Source organism: Cydia splendana, chromosome 17, assembly GCF_910591565.1.
Source record: "Cydia splendana chromosome 17, ilCydSple1.2, whole genome shotgun sequence".
In the NCBI taxonomy this organism is placed as follows: domain Eukaryota; kingdom Metazoa; phylum Arthropoda; class Insecta; order Lepidoptera; family Tortricidae; genus Cydia; species Cydia splendana.
Genome location: NC_085976.1, coordinates 1,283,757 through 1,303,707, shown reverse-complemented (window position 1 = coordinate 1,303,707; position 19,951 = coordinate 1,283,757). Strand labels below are relative to the sequence as shown.

Below are 19,951 nucleotides of genomic sequence, written 5' to 3'. Positions count from 1 at the left end.
ATGGCGACTGTACATAAAAGTACATTTCTTTTCATGAATATGTACCGCAAAAGAAATAATAAAATCATCCGTGGACGTGCTGTATAGTACCACACAAAATTGTTGTTATTACACCATCATCTGTAAATATGTAGTTAGTTAATAAATTTGTGTGTATGCCTACTAACATTCGTTGAAAGATTAAAATTAAAATGACGAAATTGATCCTTTGTTGGTCTTAAATCAATTTAATTTAATTTTTAATCATAGGGTATTTAAATAACAACAATTTTAACAAATATGTCGTGTATGATCATGATTGTAAAATTGCTTTCAAATAGGATCCCATATTATATTAATATGATCATTTATATGATAGTTTAATTAATTGCCTTGTATTTTTTAGAAATCATAATTGCCCCAATGAGGGTGCCATTGGACGGTCGACGCAGTCTTAACTAATAACATCTTATTGACATACATTCTTACATATCAAACGAGAAAGAATAAACATTTTTTTTAATAGGTAGGTAGGTAGGTAGGTAGATAGGTATATCTTTCTTTGACGTGGCTGCTATAGTCTTCAGGATTTGATTTGCCGTGTGATCATCGCTTTCCGGTTGCAACTTGATGCCATCGAGGAATGTCCATAGTATATATATGAAAAAAAAAATTATAATACCATTCATTGTATGACAATACCTTCTACTACTAGAGGGCATTCCGGGAGTGGGCAGTCAACGTTAAAAAATGTTCAAACGCTGGAAAGTGCAGGGGTCAAAATGTCCATACGGAACCGGCTGTCTATGCAACTAGACGTAACTAGACGGAGCCCCGCTTCGCGGGGCTCCTATTTCTCGGCGGTTTGCCCTTCGGGCATCTGAAGCTACCTAACGAACCTAACCTACCTACTTTTTGCCACATAGACAGCCGGTTCCGTATGGACATTTTGACCCCTGCACTTTCCAGCATTTGAACATTTTTCACGTTGACTGCCCACTCCCGGAACGCTAGAGGGCACCTTTAACCTTCTTTTGGCAGTGATAATAATATATCCTTACAAAAATAGGTTAGGTGTCTAATTGTGTATCAATGATATTTTCAGTGGCTCATCTCTGTAGCTTACTGTTATATATATACTAGCTTTTGCCCGCGACTTCGTCAGCGTGGAATTATTAATTTAGGTAGGTAGCTATTATTTTATTCAAACAGTTAAAGGGTGATTTCTTGAATGAAAATAACCCTTTGTCGTTCCCCGGGAGTCAAACTATCTCTATTCTATGGTGTACTTTCGTTTGGGCCAAATACCTTTTGCCAAATTTCACTTCCCAACAAACTTATCGCAATAGTTTCATTTCCCAAAGGAACCTTTAGCAAAGTTACACTTCGCATATAATTTATTTGGTCAAATTATCACTTGGCATGATTTTACTTTGTCAAATGTTGTTAGGACAAAAAATTATTTAGCAAACGATTTTTATTGACTAATATTATATTCCAAAAAAGCCGTTAAGTGGGTTAGGTTAGGTTTACAGAAACGAAATGCTACTAGAAAAGTGGGTTTGTTTAGGTTCGAACTGCGATCCTCACAGAACCGAACTGCTATCAGAGAAGTGGGTTAGGTTAGGCTAGAACTAAGACCCTTACAGAAACGAAATGCTACTAGAAAAGTGGGTGGTTTTACCTCCTTTTCTACATAGTGCACCATCTACAATAATCTTTCACCGGCCCCCATAGAAATCGGTATTTTTTTTCTTAAAAATTATAATGTTTATGGTTCAACTAATCACATCCGTAGGGGGAAGCGGGGCAGCTTGGTACACCTTTTTTTGAAATCGATTTTAGGCCTCAAAATGAACTCTAAACACTTTGATACATTACATGGGACACTTTGATACATCGTTTTGGGGTACTTTGGCACGTGAATCAAAGTGCCCCGTAAGTGTTTCAAACTGCCCCGCAGAGCACACTTTACAGATCAACTCAGTTAGCTGACCAGTAGTAAACTTTTTAAACATTACAAAACGTCTATTAAGTGCGGTGCTATTAGAACATACTACAGTTATGTCAAAAATGCATTTAATTCGGTCGACCGCGGTGCTCTGTTAGCAGAAGTAAAAAAAGAGCTACCAGAACTTTACAAATACATTTGGCAATGCTACGGAGCACCTTCAAAATTACTTTTTGGAAATGATATTATCTTGTCAAGTATGGGCTGCCAACAGGGAGATCCGCTTGGGCCTGCCATTTTTAGTTTGGTCATTCACCCCATCATCTCTAGTCTAAATTCAAAATTCAATTGTTGGTACTTAGATGACGGCTCCCTTGGCGGAGACGCACTAACCGTACTACAAGATATACAATCTATCATAGATAAATTTTCGAAAATCGGGCTTGCATTAAATTTCACTAAATGCGAAATTTTTATTCCAGATCACGTTCCATTGAATACAAAAATAGATATACTAACAAATTTTAACGCAGTTTTACCTAATATTTCCGTTCATTCAAAAACATCCCTCACCCTTTTAGGCTCACCAATTTTTGACGAATCAATCGCACCCGTCATTAACTGTAAATTAAATTTATTCAATAATACATCAGACCTCCTATTTAAAATAAATCCCCATATGGCTCTTTTCATCATTCGTTTTTGCTTATTTACACCCAAATTTATGTATTTACTCCGCAGTTGCCCAATTTGGAAATTTCCGTCCATCCTGTCTTCCATAGACTCCTCCCTTCAGGCAAGCCTTTCCAAAACACTGAACATTCATCTCGACAATAGTTCATGGACCCAAGCGGTTCTACCCATAAGGCTGGGTGGACTGGGCGTTCGCACTTCGGCCAGTTTGGCTCTACCCGCGTTCCTGTCCTCAGTATACGGCTCGCTATCTCTCGTCGGTATTATTTTAAACCTTCCTCAGATACCTGACGATGAGATAGCGAATCTAAGTGAGGCCAGGGAGGCCTGGTGTGAGTCGTGTCCGGGTGAGGACATCCCAGTCGCCCGTCACATTCAGCGGGCTTGGGACTTCCCCTTCCTTAAAAGCAGCTCATACCACACTTCTTCAGGATAGTCCGGACGACTTCGAACGTGCCCGAATTCTAGCCGTATCAGCCCCCGAGTCGGGCCATTGGCTACGAGCACTCCCTTCCCGTCAAATAGGCACCGTTTTGGACCCAAGTAACTTGAGAATAGCTATATGCTTAAGGCTTGGGTCCAAAATATGTGTCCCTCACACTTGCGCCTGTGGCAAAAACGTCGATCAGCTGGGCCGACATGGCCTTTCATGCCCCAAAAGCGCCGGCCGCCTATTTCGCCACGGTACCATCAATGATTTGGTCCGTCGGTCGCTTGCCACCGCGTCTGTGCCTGCGATTCTCGAACCCGCGGGCATGGCGAGGGACGATGGCAGGCGCCCCGACGGGGCCACATTGGTGCCGTGGAAACTAGGTAGGGCCCTGGTGTGGGACGCAACGTGCGTAGATACCTTCGCACAGTCCCATATCCAGGCGACTCGCACCCAGGCCGGCGGCGCGGCTGACCAGGCCCAGGTTCTCAAGCGCCGCAAATATTCGTCCTTACTTAAGGACTACGAGTTTGCGGCGCTCGCGGTAGAGACACTGGGCCCTTGGTCAGCCGACATGCAGGCCTTTGTGAGGGCCCTGTCGGGGCGGCTGATTGACGCCACAGGGGACCCCAGAGCTGGCGCGTATTTCTCGCAACGAATCGCCCTGGCGGTTCAGCGAGGAAACGCCGCCAGCGTAATGGGTACCATGCCACAGGCGGACCTGCTAGAGGGGGTATTCTTTTTATAATTAGGTTTTTATTTTATAGGTAAGTTTCTTTTATTTTAGTTTTAATTTTAATTTCTTTGTAGTTTTAGTTTGTTTTAATAAGTTATTTTATATTCAATATGTTACATTCGTAAGTTAAAGTTAATTATGTTTGTCATGTTGGTATATAGTTATTTCGGCGTTTTTTTACACGAAGTAAAATAAAAAGTGCTGACAACCAGTTACTAAGCAGGTGCACTAAAACTACAAAAAAAAACTTTTAATGAAATCAGTGTCAGTTTTTCACAAAAAGCTACTTTGGTTGTTGGTTGTAACAAAAAAACTGGCAGGGGCACTTAGATACACTAGAGGGGCACTTTGACATGTTCAAAACTGCCCCAATCTTTATTGTACCAAAGTACCCCAATGGTCAAATAAATGAAAAATAATTTATTAAAAATATACTATTAAGTATTAAGTACTTTAAAATAATAAGCTTACTCTATTACTGAATAAACGTACTAAGCGCTCATTATGATGTTCATCCGGTAAAGTCTAAAATTTCGCACCACAACTCGATTAAAAAATCATAATTTATTTACTATGCGACCGCGGAAACACGTTTTCACGCACTAAGCGGCAACGGCTGGCAGGAGAGATGTGCCGAAGCTGGTACCTCACTCACACATACAAAGCCACGTTTTAGTGTTGCAGAAGGTGAACATAAGTTTTTAGTTAAGGAATTAGTGTGGGTGTTCAAAACTGCCCCTAGTGCCTATCTGCCCCGCTTCCCCTCTATGCGTAAAACATAACCAAAGGTCGGGATTAAGTATTTCAAATAAAACAAAAATAAAAATATCTATTGGTATGTAAATTGTATCCCATGCAATGTTATGCTTATTTGACTAAATAATACTTGGTAAAATGAAACTTGTCCAAGTAATTATTTGCTAAACAATAACTTGCCAAAAAAGACTATTGCTAACTGAAAAATTGCGATAAGTTGTTTTGCCAAACATTTTTTTGGGAAATGATAATTTGGGAAACATAGTTTGGGATGTGATACTTTGGGAAACGTTTTTGGCCCATTCGTTAGTAAACCCTATTCTATACCCAACTAAATCGTGCACCAGCGCCGGTACTACACCGCGCGGGCGGGACAGTTCCTATTGACAAAGTTTGTTGTGCAGTTGGTGTTAAGTCCCCATACAAAACACCACCCCTTTAAGGGATGATTTCTGGAATAAAAACTATCCTATGTCCTTCCTCGGGACTCAAACAATCTCTATACCAAGTTTCAAATAAATCGGTTCAGCGGCTTAAGCGTGAAGAGGTAACAGACAGACAGACAGCCACACTTTCGCCTTTATAATATTAGTATGGATGGACATGCACTAGTTCAAGGACGTGTAAGGGCCATTTTATTTAAAGTTGTCCCATACACTTTCTTTTTCATATTTGGGATTTTTTATGTTATTTCTACTCAGAATCATGAGCTTTTTTGATCCTAATAGGAGAAAAAAAGTGCCCCGAAATTTCCATAAAATTTTCGATCTTTACATTCCGTGACTGCCATACAAAGTCTATGAAAAATGGTACCGGAATGGAAATAAAAACCTTGGCACACTTTTTTTCTTCTATTAGGATAGAAAGAGCTCGTGATTCTGAGTAGAAATAACATAAAATTTCCCAAATTAAAAAAAAAGTGTAGGGGACAACTTTAAATAAAATGACCCGTAAGCGATAAGATAGAGATTCCGTGTCGGTAATAAAAGAGATAGATAGGTATATTAATAGTTGATCGCTGGCTGTTCACATTGCACGAGGACTCTCTTTAAAGTACTATGCCTTATGGGAAACAGTCGAAGAGATAGCTCAGAGCCGGAAACCGCTACCAACTTTTAGTATGTTGTTGCGCATGGTATTGGGTCTCCAAAACTGCCGGGAGACAGCGGCGCCGGCCATCTACTTCAGGCCTTCAGCGGAATGATATCATCAAAATGACTCCCGTCTCGTTGCGAATATTGCATATTGCACCCAAACTATACATGGCACATACACGTGTGGGGTATTAAATGAAAGCTAATGAAATATTCTATACTTCATTTATACAGTGTGTACCAAAATATACAACAGTTTAAGAGCTATTTACAAAATAAACAAAATGAGGTAAAAAAATATTCGATTATTTGGATTTTATAACCAAACCAAAAGTCGGACGTTAAAGAAATGTACTACAACATTAAAGATGACATCTCAAGGCATACACTGATATCAAAAAAATCCAAATTTGACCAAATATGTGGAAATTATGAAATGAAATGTATTATAAGTCACCTAAACATTGTTTGCAGAAAAAAAATATGGTTTAAGAGCTATAAACACAGGAATACCATTTTTTATGAAAAAAGTAGGTGTATATCGATTTTATAGCTAAACCACAGAATAAATGTGTCGCTTAACTTCAAACTCGGGTAAATCCATTCGACCCTCTCAGCAAATATCTACCCTATTACCTTTTCTTAATACCAAAATCGCATAATCTGACAGATGGATTTACCCGAGTTTGAAGTTAAGCGACTCAAATAATAGTACTATCGTACAGAAAGGAAACTTCCTACAAAACCGAAGTTTGACAGCGGTTCAGGGTCGAATCATGCTATCCCTTTCTAATATATGGCACTATCTCTTTCTGCTATTTAGGGTAGTCAAAATTCAAGTGATTATCTTATCTGTGGTCGTGCATGCAAAAGGAAGTCAAGTGGTGCCAACCCTAATAATTGCTCGGAGCAATGCTGAGCCGAGCGGAGCCGAGTTTGGCCGAAGTCAGGAGTTTCGCACCCCTGGCTAAACTAAAAACGTTAATAAAATGTTGCGTATAATATTAAAGAAACCAGTTATTCAACTATACATTACAATTTAAATTTTAAATTTCCGATAAAAACTGTGAAAGTTGTAGAAAAAAAACTAAAGCGCGCCAACAATTCTACTATTTTTGTATTTGTATTTGTACAATTCTATCTTAATGCGCTCTTATTATGCAAAGAATTATTCTAATTATCGAGTATTAAATGAAAGGACATTACATAAAATACATGAAAACGACATTTTCGACGGGAATCTTAATTTATAAATTGAATTTGCTTGTTAAACAAGCAAACGAACTGTACCTTCCTCCTTTGATAGTTGGTTAAAATGTGGCTTTTGTCACCTGGGCTACAAACACGAATGAATTGACACCTCGTTTATTAAATCAGTTCAGTAGTTTCATGTAAACAGTACATGCACGCATAGACAGCAAATTCTGCCGTAGTTGAGCACAAGATTAAAATTAATTAGACCTTTATTATCATTGCCTGGCACTACAAATATAAACTATAAACTCTGTGCGGAAAGAGAAGAGTCGTGGAACATAAGGGAATCAATACATTCTATGAGTCGTCTCTCTCCGCACAGACTCTAAGAGAAATAAAAAGCAGTAGGTAGTACATAATTTCTCTAACATTGAAACCCTCAGGCCATAGAGTAACTGTTAGGGGCTTAGCGGGCGTCGCCTCTATGAGTTAGCAAGATGCCTTATGGAGGTTTCAAATGACCAGAGGGCTGACCTGTATGTATTTCAGAGGATCAGAGGGAAAATACTGCCAGCCTTCACAGCCTTGAAGCCCTTGCAACACTCAAGATTCCACTTTTCGAACTACTCGCTACGCTCGTAGTTAAAATTTGCTTCTATAAAAGGCTAATCGAGGCTGAATGAAGTAGATGGTCGGCGCCGCTGTTTCCCGGCAGTTTTCGAGACCCAATGCCATGTCCAACAACATACTAAAAGTTGGTAGCGGTTTCCGAATCTGAACTAAATTCCCATAAGGCAGTGCACTATTACACTCTTTACTCGCAGCGATAAAAGCTGTCAACGATAAAATCGCTCAGCGGTAGGTACTCGCTAAGCGATGTTCGCTTGGCGGTCGGAGAGACAATGCAACTAGAAAAAATAGTCGTATTGTTTTACCACATCTATATCGATATTACTAACAAACCTCTGTAACTCGAAAAAAAAGAAACTGTATTTCTACGTTTCTATAATTACCTGCCTAACACGAATTTTTAATGTGTTTTTAAGACGAACAAAAACCTACAAGAACCTCTCTAAGTCGATGCCCTCTATAAGACGAAACCTCGTTAACACGAAGTTTTTGGCGTTTCCCTTGAGATCCGTGCTATCGAGGTTCCATTGTACTTCTATTCTGTGACTATTAAGGTTACAATACTTAATTCACGAAGGCTGATATTTCCTTGTAGACCTTGTTAACCTTAAATACAGTGTTTAAAACGTCAAACTCGCATTCGACCACTCGCTTTATAGCCGGGCGACAAAACTATCAGAAGTAAGTACCAGAACTATACTCGCTTCTCACTGCTCGCGCGCCATCTTATTTCTAGTTTTTAGCTCCAATCGCTTCTCGCTCATCGTTCTTGGTGAAACCAGTGCCAGTCCATTGAACCTTAAAAAATAATATATTATATTTACATTTATAACAGGAGGTACTATAAATATACCAATTATTTTACACTACTGAAAACTGCAACTAAAACGTTCGATATGTTTCGGAAATGTTTCGGCACAGTCATTTATAAGGTCAAACATGCCTCCCATCACCCATCCAATTAAATGAAATGTTCCGTATGGTGTATGTATAACTGTATACAGGTGTATAAAGACGGGCCAATAACAACTGCTTTGTAGGTATCTATTGTTTTATTTTTGAAGATTCTCTACCTAAACCTACGTAAAATTGACACCAACTACGCCATTTTTGGTACTAGCATCCCGCCCCGGCTCCGCACGGGTTACAATACCTTAACAAATCATACACCTAAATCTTCCTCAAGAATCACTCCGTTGATAGGTGAAAACCGCATGAAAATTCGATCCGTAGTTTTTGGGTCTATCGCGAACAGACACACAAACAGACGCGGCGGGGGACTTTGTTTTATAAGGTGGAGTGATTATATACTCGCTGTGGCCAAGGCTTTGCCCGTGTGGAATTTGGTCAATGTCTCTTCCTTCGTCTCTCCCCACCCGGGAGGATATAAATAATAAATAATTAAAAGCCTAAGCCCAAACACCTATTAAATACTTGGCATGGACAAGTTACATTCTGGTCTTCATGAAAAAGTTCCATTCACCAAATAGCACTGTTTAAATGCAAATGTAAATAAGTTTTTGGCAAAAATTTCATTTTTGGTACAAGCTTTTATCGCTGACTGTACTTTTCTTACGATAGACAACTAATACTCATCGAGACAATTCTAAAACCCCTACACATACACAATTAGGTTGCTTTGTTTCATCACAGAGTTCCTATGGCCACCTGCTGTCTCCATCATCAGATCAGTTCGACAGTACCATAATATTATTGTATTGTCATCAGAACTACATACAGCTGCCAATTTTCATGACGCTACGATCCTTGGAAGATGGTTAAATTAGTTACCTTAGATTCCATTACATAGTTAGTTACATACAGGTCGACCTAATAAAAGCTTTAAAAAAAAAATACTATCATCATTCAGGCCTTTAACATCTTGACAGATGATTTATGCAGCGTCTGTAAGCGAGGAACAACGTCTCTTGTGGCTGTATAAGCCAATGCGGGACCGGCATTTGCGACCGCATTTGTGGCAGTTGAAGCTGGGAGCCATGTCGGCATCATCAGGTGGATTGTGCCTCTTTACGCGTTTTCGGGAAATGTTTCATGAAACCATGCTTTGTCGTGGAAAAAATATACTATAAGTACCTGTATATAAAAGATTTGAAAATCTTTGGACATACCTACCGTACAGTAAATGATAATCGTATTTACTTTATTCCTCTTCAACTCGATACCTCCACCCTTTCCCGAGATAAAGGGTCTTGACATACAGACGGACGGACGGACAGACGGACGGATGGACAGACGGAAAGACAGATAGACACACGGACGGACGGACTCACAGACGGACAGACGGATAGACGGACAGACGGACGGACGGAAAACGAATTGATCCTTAAAGAGTCCCGTTTTTTTCCTTTTGAGGTACCGGACCCTAAAAAATTACTTCTGCTTATCATAGCACTCTTCCTTTGGACATACTGTATACCTAGTAAATAATAATACTCGTATTTACTTTATTCCTCTTCAACTCGATACCTCCACCCGTTCCCGAGATCAAGGGTCTTGACAGACGGACGGACGGACGGACGGACGGATACACGGATAGACGGACGGATTCACAGACGGATAGACGGACAGACGGATAGACCCACCGACAGGCGGACGGACAACGAAGTGATACCTAAAGGGTCCCGTTTTTTCATATCTGTAGTTAATGCAAATGCTCTATTTGTCAAAGTAAATAAAATTTCTTCACACGATCAGGGTTTTGGGCATGTTTTGGGGGACAAAAACATGGAAATAACTTGGGTGCGCATGTTTCGGATAGATAACGAAATCCTAAAATACAGGCGGATAACACAAACAACCTACACGATATTATACTTAAGCAAATACCTTAATTAGTACATTTTATGTTGTTATGTTACTCTTGCGTAGGTATTTATTCATACTTTAGTAGCTTTCTATAAATAAGATCACTATTTTTTCTCTTGACATGTTTATTTTACTATTCGAAAAACATGACAGCGTCAAATATTTAAAAGTCGAAAAAATATAATTACGTAAAAAGGCTTAAGATAATTAAGAAAAAACCGGACAAGTGCGAGTCGGACTCGCCCGTACGATGTTCCGTACTTTTTAGTATTTCTTGTTATAGCGGCAACAGAAATACATCATCTGGGAAAATTTCAACTGCCTAGCTATCACGGTTCATGAGGTACAGCCTGGTGACAGACGGGCGGACGGACGGACAGCGGAGTCTTAGTAATAGGGTCCCGTTTTTACCCTTTGGGTACGGAACCCTAAAAAAAGTAAAACCGACTTCATGCCTTCATCAGCAGTTCCACTTTATCAAATGGCACTTTGTAACTGTAAATGCTTAGTTATTTAGTTGATGAAAATACAAAACTCGCTGTATGTATGCTTATAAGATTTGAGGAGTTCCCTCAATCCCTCATGGAACCTATCATCAGACTAAACCTTGATAAAAATGTTCTTTATAAATCTTACGGGCTTAGTAAACTTAACCAAGAGTACAAATCGCCAAAGTGAACTATGCATCGTTAAAGAGTTCCGTTTTAATCATCGTCAGCAGTTCCATTTCGTTAATTGTCACTTTAACTGATATAAATAAAAACTGAATGTAAATACCTACTTGCTTTATTGATGAAAACACAAAAAACGCTATATGTATGCCTATAAGATTCGAAGAGTTCCGTGGATTCCTCATGGATCCCATCATCAGAACTGGGATAAAAACGGGACCAACTTGGAACTATGTATATACTTCCAAACTAAAAACTAATTTTCCAAATCGGTTCACCACCACCAACCGGTTGAACTTGTAACCTAAGTAGAGGTTTACAAAATTAAATATACTTAAGGTCACTGTGGGCAAGACCGGCATACTTTTTTTTCACTTTGGAGTGATCTAGTTCCGTTAATTATTAACCTACATTAACGCTTGTAATCGCATACGATGAAAAATTTAATAACTAGTAGTTCGCCCCGAACTGAGAACTCGCGGTTAACCATCTATATATAGAACAAAATTTGAAAAATGTAGGCGCGAAGGGATATCGTCTGATACAAAATTTGAATTTCACGCCTTTTTCTACTGACAAGATTTGCTTGACCATCTATATATAGGGTGACCTTAGCCATTGGACAAACCCTGATATCCCACGTAGGGTTACTTCGCAGAAATGCTCTAACGGTTATTATTATTTTAATTAAAAAAAAAAAAATTATCATACAAAAGTTATTAACAATAATCGACAACAAAAAGAAACATACTGTATTAATCATTGGCAGTGCTTTTGGCATTTTTTTTGAAAATGTGCGACAATGATGACATTTGTCAAAAGTCAGAATCTTATTAATGTCATAAATAAAAAAGAGAATCAAAACGGTCCAAGAAGGTTTTATACTATTTATTACCTCAGGAGCTATTGACACAGAGGTTGCTCCAAAGTAAAAAAATTGTAATTTGTTAATTTATTCGTAACCGCTACACCGATTGTACTTTGTATACTGGTTCTAAATACCCTGATACATATGTACATTTCGGCTTTGTCCAATGGCTAGGGACACCCTGTATAGGACAAAGAGAACTTCTCGTGGAACTTTTTTGCATCAATTTTGAAGCGCCATCTGTAATTCTTAACCAGAAACATCAACGTCAATATCAGGGGTGAAGGGGCATAAATAGCGTCTAAGGACCTATGTTGCGAACGTAAAAAACTTCGACTTTGAAGAAAGGCTTCAGGATATTTATTAATACACGAAAACAGATTAGGTACTTTTAACTTGACTGTTGATGTAAATAAAGTACCTATCATACACGGCTGGAATAACACACAATTGACCACAAAACACAATTGAACGCAGCACAGGTTGTGAATCTACCCGCCCTGATTTTTTCTGAATTTTCTGATAATAAAGTTCTCAGCAACTGTGATGGCGTATGAAAACTTTGTTTCTTTTAACATTGTAAAACTGAAAGTATTTTTATTTATATGAATTATGTCGTAGTACAGACTATAAATACGGTGTTATAATATTTTGAGTTTTATTCGACAAAGTTGTTTTTTTGTGACAATTGCCTCCATGGCAAGTATGGCAACGCGATAAATAATCTGTTCTATCAGATGTTTATTTGTTTGTTTCATGCCCTGGATACAAGACTTTTAAGACGTTCTGACGAAATAAAGTGAAGCCATATTAACAAAAAAAAGTTTAGCGTTAAGTAATATAGATGGCGCTATTTTTTCGAATAAAGGGCTTTGTATACGGCTGTCCCTCCCCTGGACTTAAGTCACCACCATAGAGATAAAAATAAACTGTATCTGTGCTAACCTGAAACATTTCCTGTCAAATGTCAAATACTTATGTTTATTTTATTTTTATCTTGCTAATTATTCCAAAATGGTAAATTTAAAAACGATATTATAAAAGTGTAAACCAAGCACTTTCATTTGATACCAAACTCGACCATGTTTCTTGCAATTAAAATTACCAGAATAGCAAGACCTCTTACAAACAGCTTTTTGGCCTTCTAAGCTCTTCTAGCTCAATAACCCCTTGATCGGGCCTGCTCATAATTTAATGACTAAAATAAAATGCCGTCGACTACACGTTTACCTAATTTCATTTAAATTAGAACAAATTTACTTAAGTTATTGAGTATCAAACTATCTTCTGCCAGTTCAGCTTAAAAACATCGAAATGCCAGGACGTGCCCCTAGCCAGCCGCGTGTTCAAAGTCGAATGTAAGTACTTCGCTTCGCTTCGCTCGCTCGTTCGATTAATAGTTTAGCTTTAGTGACAGATCATTTCAAACACAAATTAAGCAAAAACAATAGTTTTTTTTTTATTTGGCGAGTAGACGGACTTCCCGTGCAGTTTAAGGGAAGTCCGTCTAGTAATGATATCAGCCAATCTATGGGTGCGTATATTATGTTAGTAGTCAAATTCCTAAAAGGAACGAATCAAGACAATGAAAAGTGTACTTTAAACTTGTTAATATGGGGTGTAGATTAGAAATAAACACCATTTTTCTAATACAAAGGCAAGTCGCCCATATACTACGAAAATGGGGTGGTAAACTTTTTTTGGCAAATAATTACACGTAGGTAATTATTTTTTTGATTTCCGAAATAAAGGATCAATAGTCATTTAAACTGAAATTCAATCGTTTCTTTTAATTTACTGAGATCAAAATTTAATAAAGTACCTAACACCATGCGAAAAGGATTCAGGCATCAACTCGTCACACCAAAATTTTGTTATAACCTGTCACACCGCCAAAAGCGAAATTATTTGTTTCAATTCGTCACAAGTAAATTGAGTTCTCAAAAAAAAAGTCACATCATCAGCATCATCACAAAAACGTCAGCGTCAGTCATTAAGTCACATCATAGTTTTGTAGCTATTGGTCACACGGCAAATCTGTTCCTATTCGTCATCCCGTCAAACAGTTCTAACTGGTCACAAGCAGGACTGAAAGGCCGTCGTGCGCAGTGATCGATTCTAACCTATGCCTAACCAGGCCTATGTTTGAACCCTCCCCAATTTATCGATATCGATAAAATACGCAAGCATGTAGCATACTACACTATTTAAGTCTGTTACAGGGCTCGGAAACCGTTCTCAACGCTCAAACCGGTTTCGTTCATTTGCCCGGGAACGAAATGGATTTCGTTTCCGTTTGCGGTTACCGGTTAAAGAACTGTTCTTTTGAAATAACGGTTTACACCAATTACGTTCTCGTTTCGTTCTTGAGGAACGAAATAAACCGGTTAAATTGAAAACGTCGCAGCAAGATAAAATGAGTATTATTATTTGTAACCGGCAGAATATCAGTGCTTTCCTCGAAAAAGCGAAGCGTATCGCTGCGTAGGAATCCTTTTGCGTCCTGCAGTACGCTGTGTGCGCCGAAATATGTGTTTTTTGTTTATTGTTTTTTATTACTTTTCTACTTATTAATTAATTAGTGCATGTTTGTTACATGTTTTTCCTGTTTATTAATAAATAATAGTTTCAGATGTTTTATTTTATAATTTTATTTAATAATTTTTTTTATAGCAGCTTTAGAATGATTATAGAAGAAGGTATTATTAATTATTTTTATTATTGATTAAAATCAACCAATTATTTATTTATACAAGAAAACTAATCAGTTTCATATTTGCCACCATCAATTAGCCCATCTGCTTGAAAATTAAAAAAAAAACCGGCCAAGTGCGAGTCAGACTCGCGTTGCAAGGGTTCCGTTCGTACATTAGAAATGTAACATTACACAATTTTTAACAATGTATTTTTTATGTGAAACGTGAGTGAAAAACCCGTAGGGTCGGATCAAAAACGAAGTATTAAGTCCGACTCACGCTGGACTGCACATTTCTAATAGATTTTCCTGTCATCTAATAGGTAAAGAACTATTTTATGAATTTTTTTCAAAAGTTTAGACCCAGTAGTGTCGGAGATAAAGGGAGGAATGGTCAGTTTTTGCCTATTTACTTGAATAACTTCTAAAATGTTTATCCTAAAATTATAAAAAAAATATATTTGGATTCTCACAACTTTTATTTGATACATATAAACACGATTTAGTTTAAACTTTTTTATTTTTAAATTTTCTCATTGACCCCCTAAAAGTGGCCCCCATGTTTAGTTAAGGTATCATAGTGGTTATCCGGGTCAAGGTCCGGGTCCGAGTCCGGGTCCGAGTTCGGTTCCGAGTCCGAGTCCGGGTCCGAGTCCGGGTCCGAGTCCGAGTCCGGGTCCGAGTTCGGGTCCGAGTCCGGGTCCGAGTCCGGTTCCGAGCTCGGGTCTGAGTCCTAGTCCGAGGCCGGGTCCGAGTCCGGGTCCGAGTCCGGGTCCGAGTCCGGGTCCGAGTCCAAGTCCGGGTTCAAGTCCGGGTCCGAGTGCGGTTCCGACTCCGAGTCCGAGTCATGGTCCGGTTCCGAGTCCGGGTCCGAGTTCGGTTCCGAGTCCGGGTTCGTGTCCGGGTCCGAGTCCGGGTCCGAGTTCGGTTCCGAGTCCGAGTCCGGGTCCGAGTCCGGGTCCGAGTCCGAGTCCGGGTCCGAGTTCGGGTCCGAGTCCGGGTCCGCGTCCGGTTCCGAGCTCGGGTCTGAGTCCGAGTCCGAGGCCGGGTCCGAGTCCGGGTCCGAGTCCGGGTCCGAGTCCGGGTCCGAGTCCAAGTCCGGGTTCAAGTCCGGGTCCGAGTGCGGTTCCGACTCCGAGTCCGAGTCATGGTCCGGTTCCGAGTCCGGGTCCGAGTTCGGTTCCGAGTCCGGGTTCGTGTCCGGGTCCGAGTCCGGGTCCGAGTTCGGTTCCGAGTCCGAGTCCGGGTCCGAGTCCGGGTCCGAGTCCGAGTCCGGGTCCGAGTTCGGGTCCGAGTCCGGGTCCGAGTCCGGTTCCGAGCTCGGGTCTGAGTCCGAGTCCGAGGCCGGGTCCGAGTCCGGGTCCGAGTCCAAGTCCGGGTTCAAGTCCGGGTCCGAGTGCGGTTCCGACTCCGAGTCCGAGTCATGGTCCGGTTCCGAGTCCGGGTCCGGGTCCGTGTCCGGGTCCGAGTCCGGGTCCGAGTCCGGGTCCGAGTCCGGGTCCGAGTCCGGGGTCCGAGTCCGGGTCCGAATCCGGGTCCGAGTCCGGGTCCGAGTCCAGGTCCGGGTCCAGGTCCGAACCGGATCCGGGTATGAGTCCGGTTCTGGTTTCGCGTCCGGGTCGCAGTCCAAGTCAAAATCGAAATTCGAAATCACCAAACGTGAACTATGCGTCGTTAAAGAGTTCTGTTCTAGTCATCATCAGCAGTTCCACTTCATCAAATGCGACAGTTTTTAATGAAAATGCTTGATTTTCTGATGTAAATACAAAAATCTCTATACGCATGCCTTTAAGATTTGAAGAGTTCCCTCGATTCCTCATGGATCCCGTCATCAGAACTCGAGCTTGACAAAAATGTGGCTTAAAAACTTAACTTGCTTAACAAACATAACGAAGACGACAAATCGCCAAACGTGAACTATGCGTCGTTGAAGAGTTCCGTTCTGATCATCATCAGCAGTTCCACTTCATCAAATGTCACTTTTTTGGATGTATATGCTTATTTTGTTGATAAAAACCCAAAAATCACTATATATATGCCCTTAAGATTTGAGGAGTTCCCTCGATTCCTCATGGATCCCATCATCAGAACTGGGTTTTGACAAAAACGGGACCAATCTGTATGCATATACGTACAATCATAAAATAATTTTCAAAATCGGTCCAGTAATTAAGTAATGACGGAGATATGGAGTAACAAACATAAAAAAAAAACATACAATCGAATTGATAACCTCCTCCTTTGGGATTTGGAACTCGGTTAAAAAGGATTAAAAAAATTCAAAATGAATATCTATAGACAATAAATAATTTGCACGCCAGCGTGTCAGCATTGTTTGCTTAATTACGTCCACCAACATTTCATATTCTTTTTAATTTGCATACAAAATGCAAGGAGGAGAGGAGGAGAAGCTGATAATACAATTCAGAGCGTTATATCCTTTCAGACTAGGATTATCAAAAAATGTGTACCCACTTATTTTACTCACAGTTGTCAGAATCGAAATTATCGGTCTCTTCTTCATTGAAAAATGGTTGACTGTCCGGAATATATTTACAACTTTGTGAATCCATTTTAAATGTAACAAAACACCACCAACACCAACAGTCAAAACTCACACGCCCAAAAAGTATAAATAAGAAAAACTGGGCAAGTGCGAGTCGGACTCGCGCACCAAGGGTTCCGTACCATAATGCAAAAAAAAAAAAAAACGAAAAAAAAATGCAAAAAAAAACGGTCACCCATTCAAGTACTGACCACGCCCGACGTTGCTTAACTTTGGTCAAAAATCACGTTTGTTGTATGGGAGCCCCATTTAAATCTTTATTTTATTCTGTTTTTAGTATTTGTTGTTATAGCGGCAACAGAAATACATCATCTGTGAAAATTTCAACTGTCTAGATATCACGGTTCGTGAGATACAGCCTGGTGACAGACAGACGGACGGACGGACAGATGGACGGACGGACGGACGGTCGGACGGACGGACGGACAGCGAAGTCTTAGTAATAGTTTTACCCTTTGGGTACGGAACCCTAAAAATAAACAATTCAGTCAGCAAGCAACACCGTCAAGTCAACATCGAGATCGAGTACTTAGAGCGGGTAGCCGGATAATGTATTAATATTGTAGACGGCTGAGATTAACCGGTATTATATCGATCCTCGAGAACGAAAACATTTGGTTCTCTCAACTAACCGGTTAGAAGAGAGAACTAAATTTTAAAGTTCGCGTTCCATCAATTAACCGGTTTATTAATGAACGAAATAATATAACGGTTTATGAACGATATTAACCGGTATATCAATACCGGTTCCGAGCCCTGGACTCTGTTATGTTGGTACTATTGTTCTTTGACAGTTCTTTGTCGTACATGTTGGTATGGTTGGAGAACCAAACTCACACACAGACTGACAAAAACTGATTCAAGTCGCTAGTATGGAAGTCCCGTCTCTTAAAACGTAGTGATTAGGTATCTCTTTGATGTTGACGGGCTTGCCTTGTAGACGGACTTGCCCACAGTGACCTTCCCTTCATTATCTTATAGTTTTGAGTAAAATTGCTGTGACATATTATGGACAGACAGACAGATGCATGACGAAACTGTTAGTGTTCCGTTTTTGCCATTATTGCTACGGAACCCTAAACTTACAGTGCTTAGTAAATTTCAACTACCTATTATCGACAAACAAAATATTTTTCCCAATAAGTATGTAGTTTATTTTTTGTAACTGTTAGACAATTCGTGTAATGAGCTTAATAGTTAATATTTACTTACTCTTTTTTTTTACTTTGAGAGCGCACCACCGACATTCTTAGTGGTGAACGTATTCGCTGTGGCCGAAAACGTGTTTGTAGATGATTGATTATCTTAAATCGCTACTTTAAAATTTTGTTACATTCCCACAGCCATCGGAAATTTCTTCTCTTTTATTTAAACTTTAGATTTTCACGCGTTCCTGAAACTGAAAAAATCTGTACACATGAACACTGAAGAACGTGGGATTGATGGAAGAAAATAATGCCAAAACCTGACAAACTGAAATCTAAATTTGTACAATGTAGCAAAATGCATTGGGCACTACAGTTTGTTGATGGCTAACTACCTATATTCCATAATATAAATATCCAGAGAGGAAAATGGGGACTACGTTTGTATGGAGAACCGGTCATCCCCTTTCCTCTTAATAACTTAATATGCTTCGGCACATGATTACACATATTTATATATGTAGGTACGTGCATTGTATTCCCATATCTTCCAAGCGGAAAGCCAGACGGTGCTTGCTGGATATTGGTTTCTGAAATCTTCGAAAGAGTCTTGGGTCATATGGAAATAAAGCTCATTGTATAATATTCTCCTTTTTCTGAACGTGTCCACCAAAGTGGATGTTCGTCCCATTACCTAGAGCATTACCAGAAGCATATAGGTATAAAGGCCAGCGCAAACCGGCGGAGCGCAGCGCAGATCACCGAGGAGGATTTACGCCGCGCAGCGCTCACCGGCGAGGTGAAATCCCCCGCGATATCGCGAGCGCGCACAGCCCAAGCGCTGGCGGCCGGCGCACCAGAGAGCACTTCGGCGCAGGCCGGGAAATGCCGCGGCATGCCGCCGCGTGTACTCTATCACAAGGGATTAGTGACTAGTATGCACGAGTTCTCCCCCGTCGTCCCGGCGCTACTCCGGCGCACGCCGCGGGAGGCCTCGGCGCATGCCGGGGGATGCCGCGGCATGCCGGCGCCTACCGCCGCGGTATCCTCTAACGTGCTCCTCGATGCCACGGAGTAACAATCCTCCGTGATGCTCCGAAGTCGGTCTCAAAGCATTTAAATTTATACCTGAAGGTAATTGAAATAGGGAAGAAAATACATTGATAATTTTAAAGTGATCTGCGCTGCGCTCCGCCGGTTTGCGCCTCTACGGGCCCCCAGGTTTCTACGGGCTCTGGTCGTGGTAGGTGCAGCATGCGTGGGCCAGGCAAGCCGAGTGAATTATGTACCTATTTTACCTTAACTTTGTTCACCTGTGTATCCTTTCCAAGATAATCATCTTTTTTAAGATGTAACCCGTATAATTGGTATATCATTTTAATTCTATAATAAATGATGCTTTACATATTCAGCATTTTTTTCTTGGATATTAAATTCTTTACTTCGATTGACGTGTTTATTATTTTCGTTACTATGACAGCGTTAACATTAAAAAAAAAAAAAAAATAACGTGAAGGTTGAGTACGCAGGTGATAGTACAGTGACATTAGAACTCACACAAGCAAGAACCACCAACGACGATTTAAATGAATATCATAAACATTTAAATACTAACTTTTTGGCGTTTATCGTGCGTACTTCGTCTTTGCGGAAAAATTACCACAAACAATGGGCCTACCGTGAAACACAAAATTCCAAATTTTGTTAACTGCCTCTC

The 19,951-nt window shown here is 40.2% G+C and overlaps 1 long non-coding RNA gene across 4 annotated transcripts; it reads right to left on the bottom strand.

Moving 5' to 3' along the window:
- Nucleotides 1-289: 289 nt before the first annotated feature.
- On the bottom strand, nucleotides 290-19,691 carry LOC134798629 (uncharacterized). 4 transcript variants are annotated; one of them, XR_010145234.1, is made up of 4 exons: nucleotides 19,533-19,691; nucleotides 18,302-18,482; nucleotides 8,153-8,261; nucleotides 290-605 (listed from the first exon to the last, which is right to left on the bottom strand). It is a non-coding gene; the product is annotated as an uncharacterized LOC134798629 (long non-coding RNA). The 4 variants fall into 4 exon arrangements; XR_010145236.1 differs by having other exon boundaries at nucleotides 18,302-18,488; nucleotides 19,548-19,683; XR_010145237.1 differs by having other exon boundaries at nucleotides 19,548-19,676.
- Between the last annotated feature and the right edge of the window lie 260 nt (nucleotides 19,692-19,951).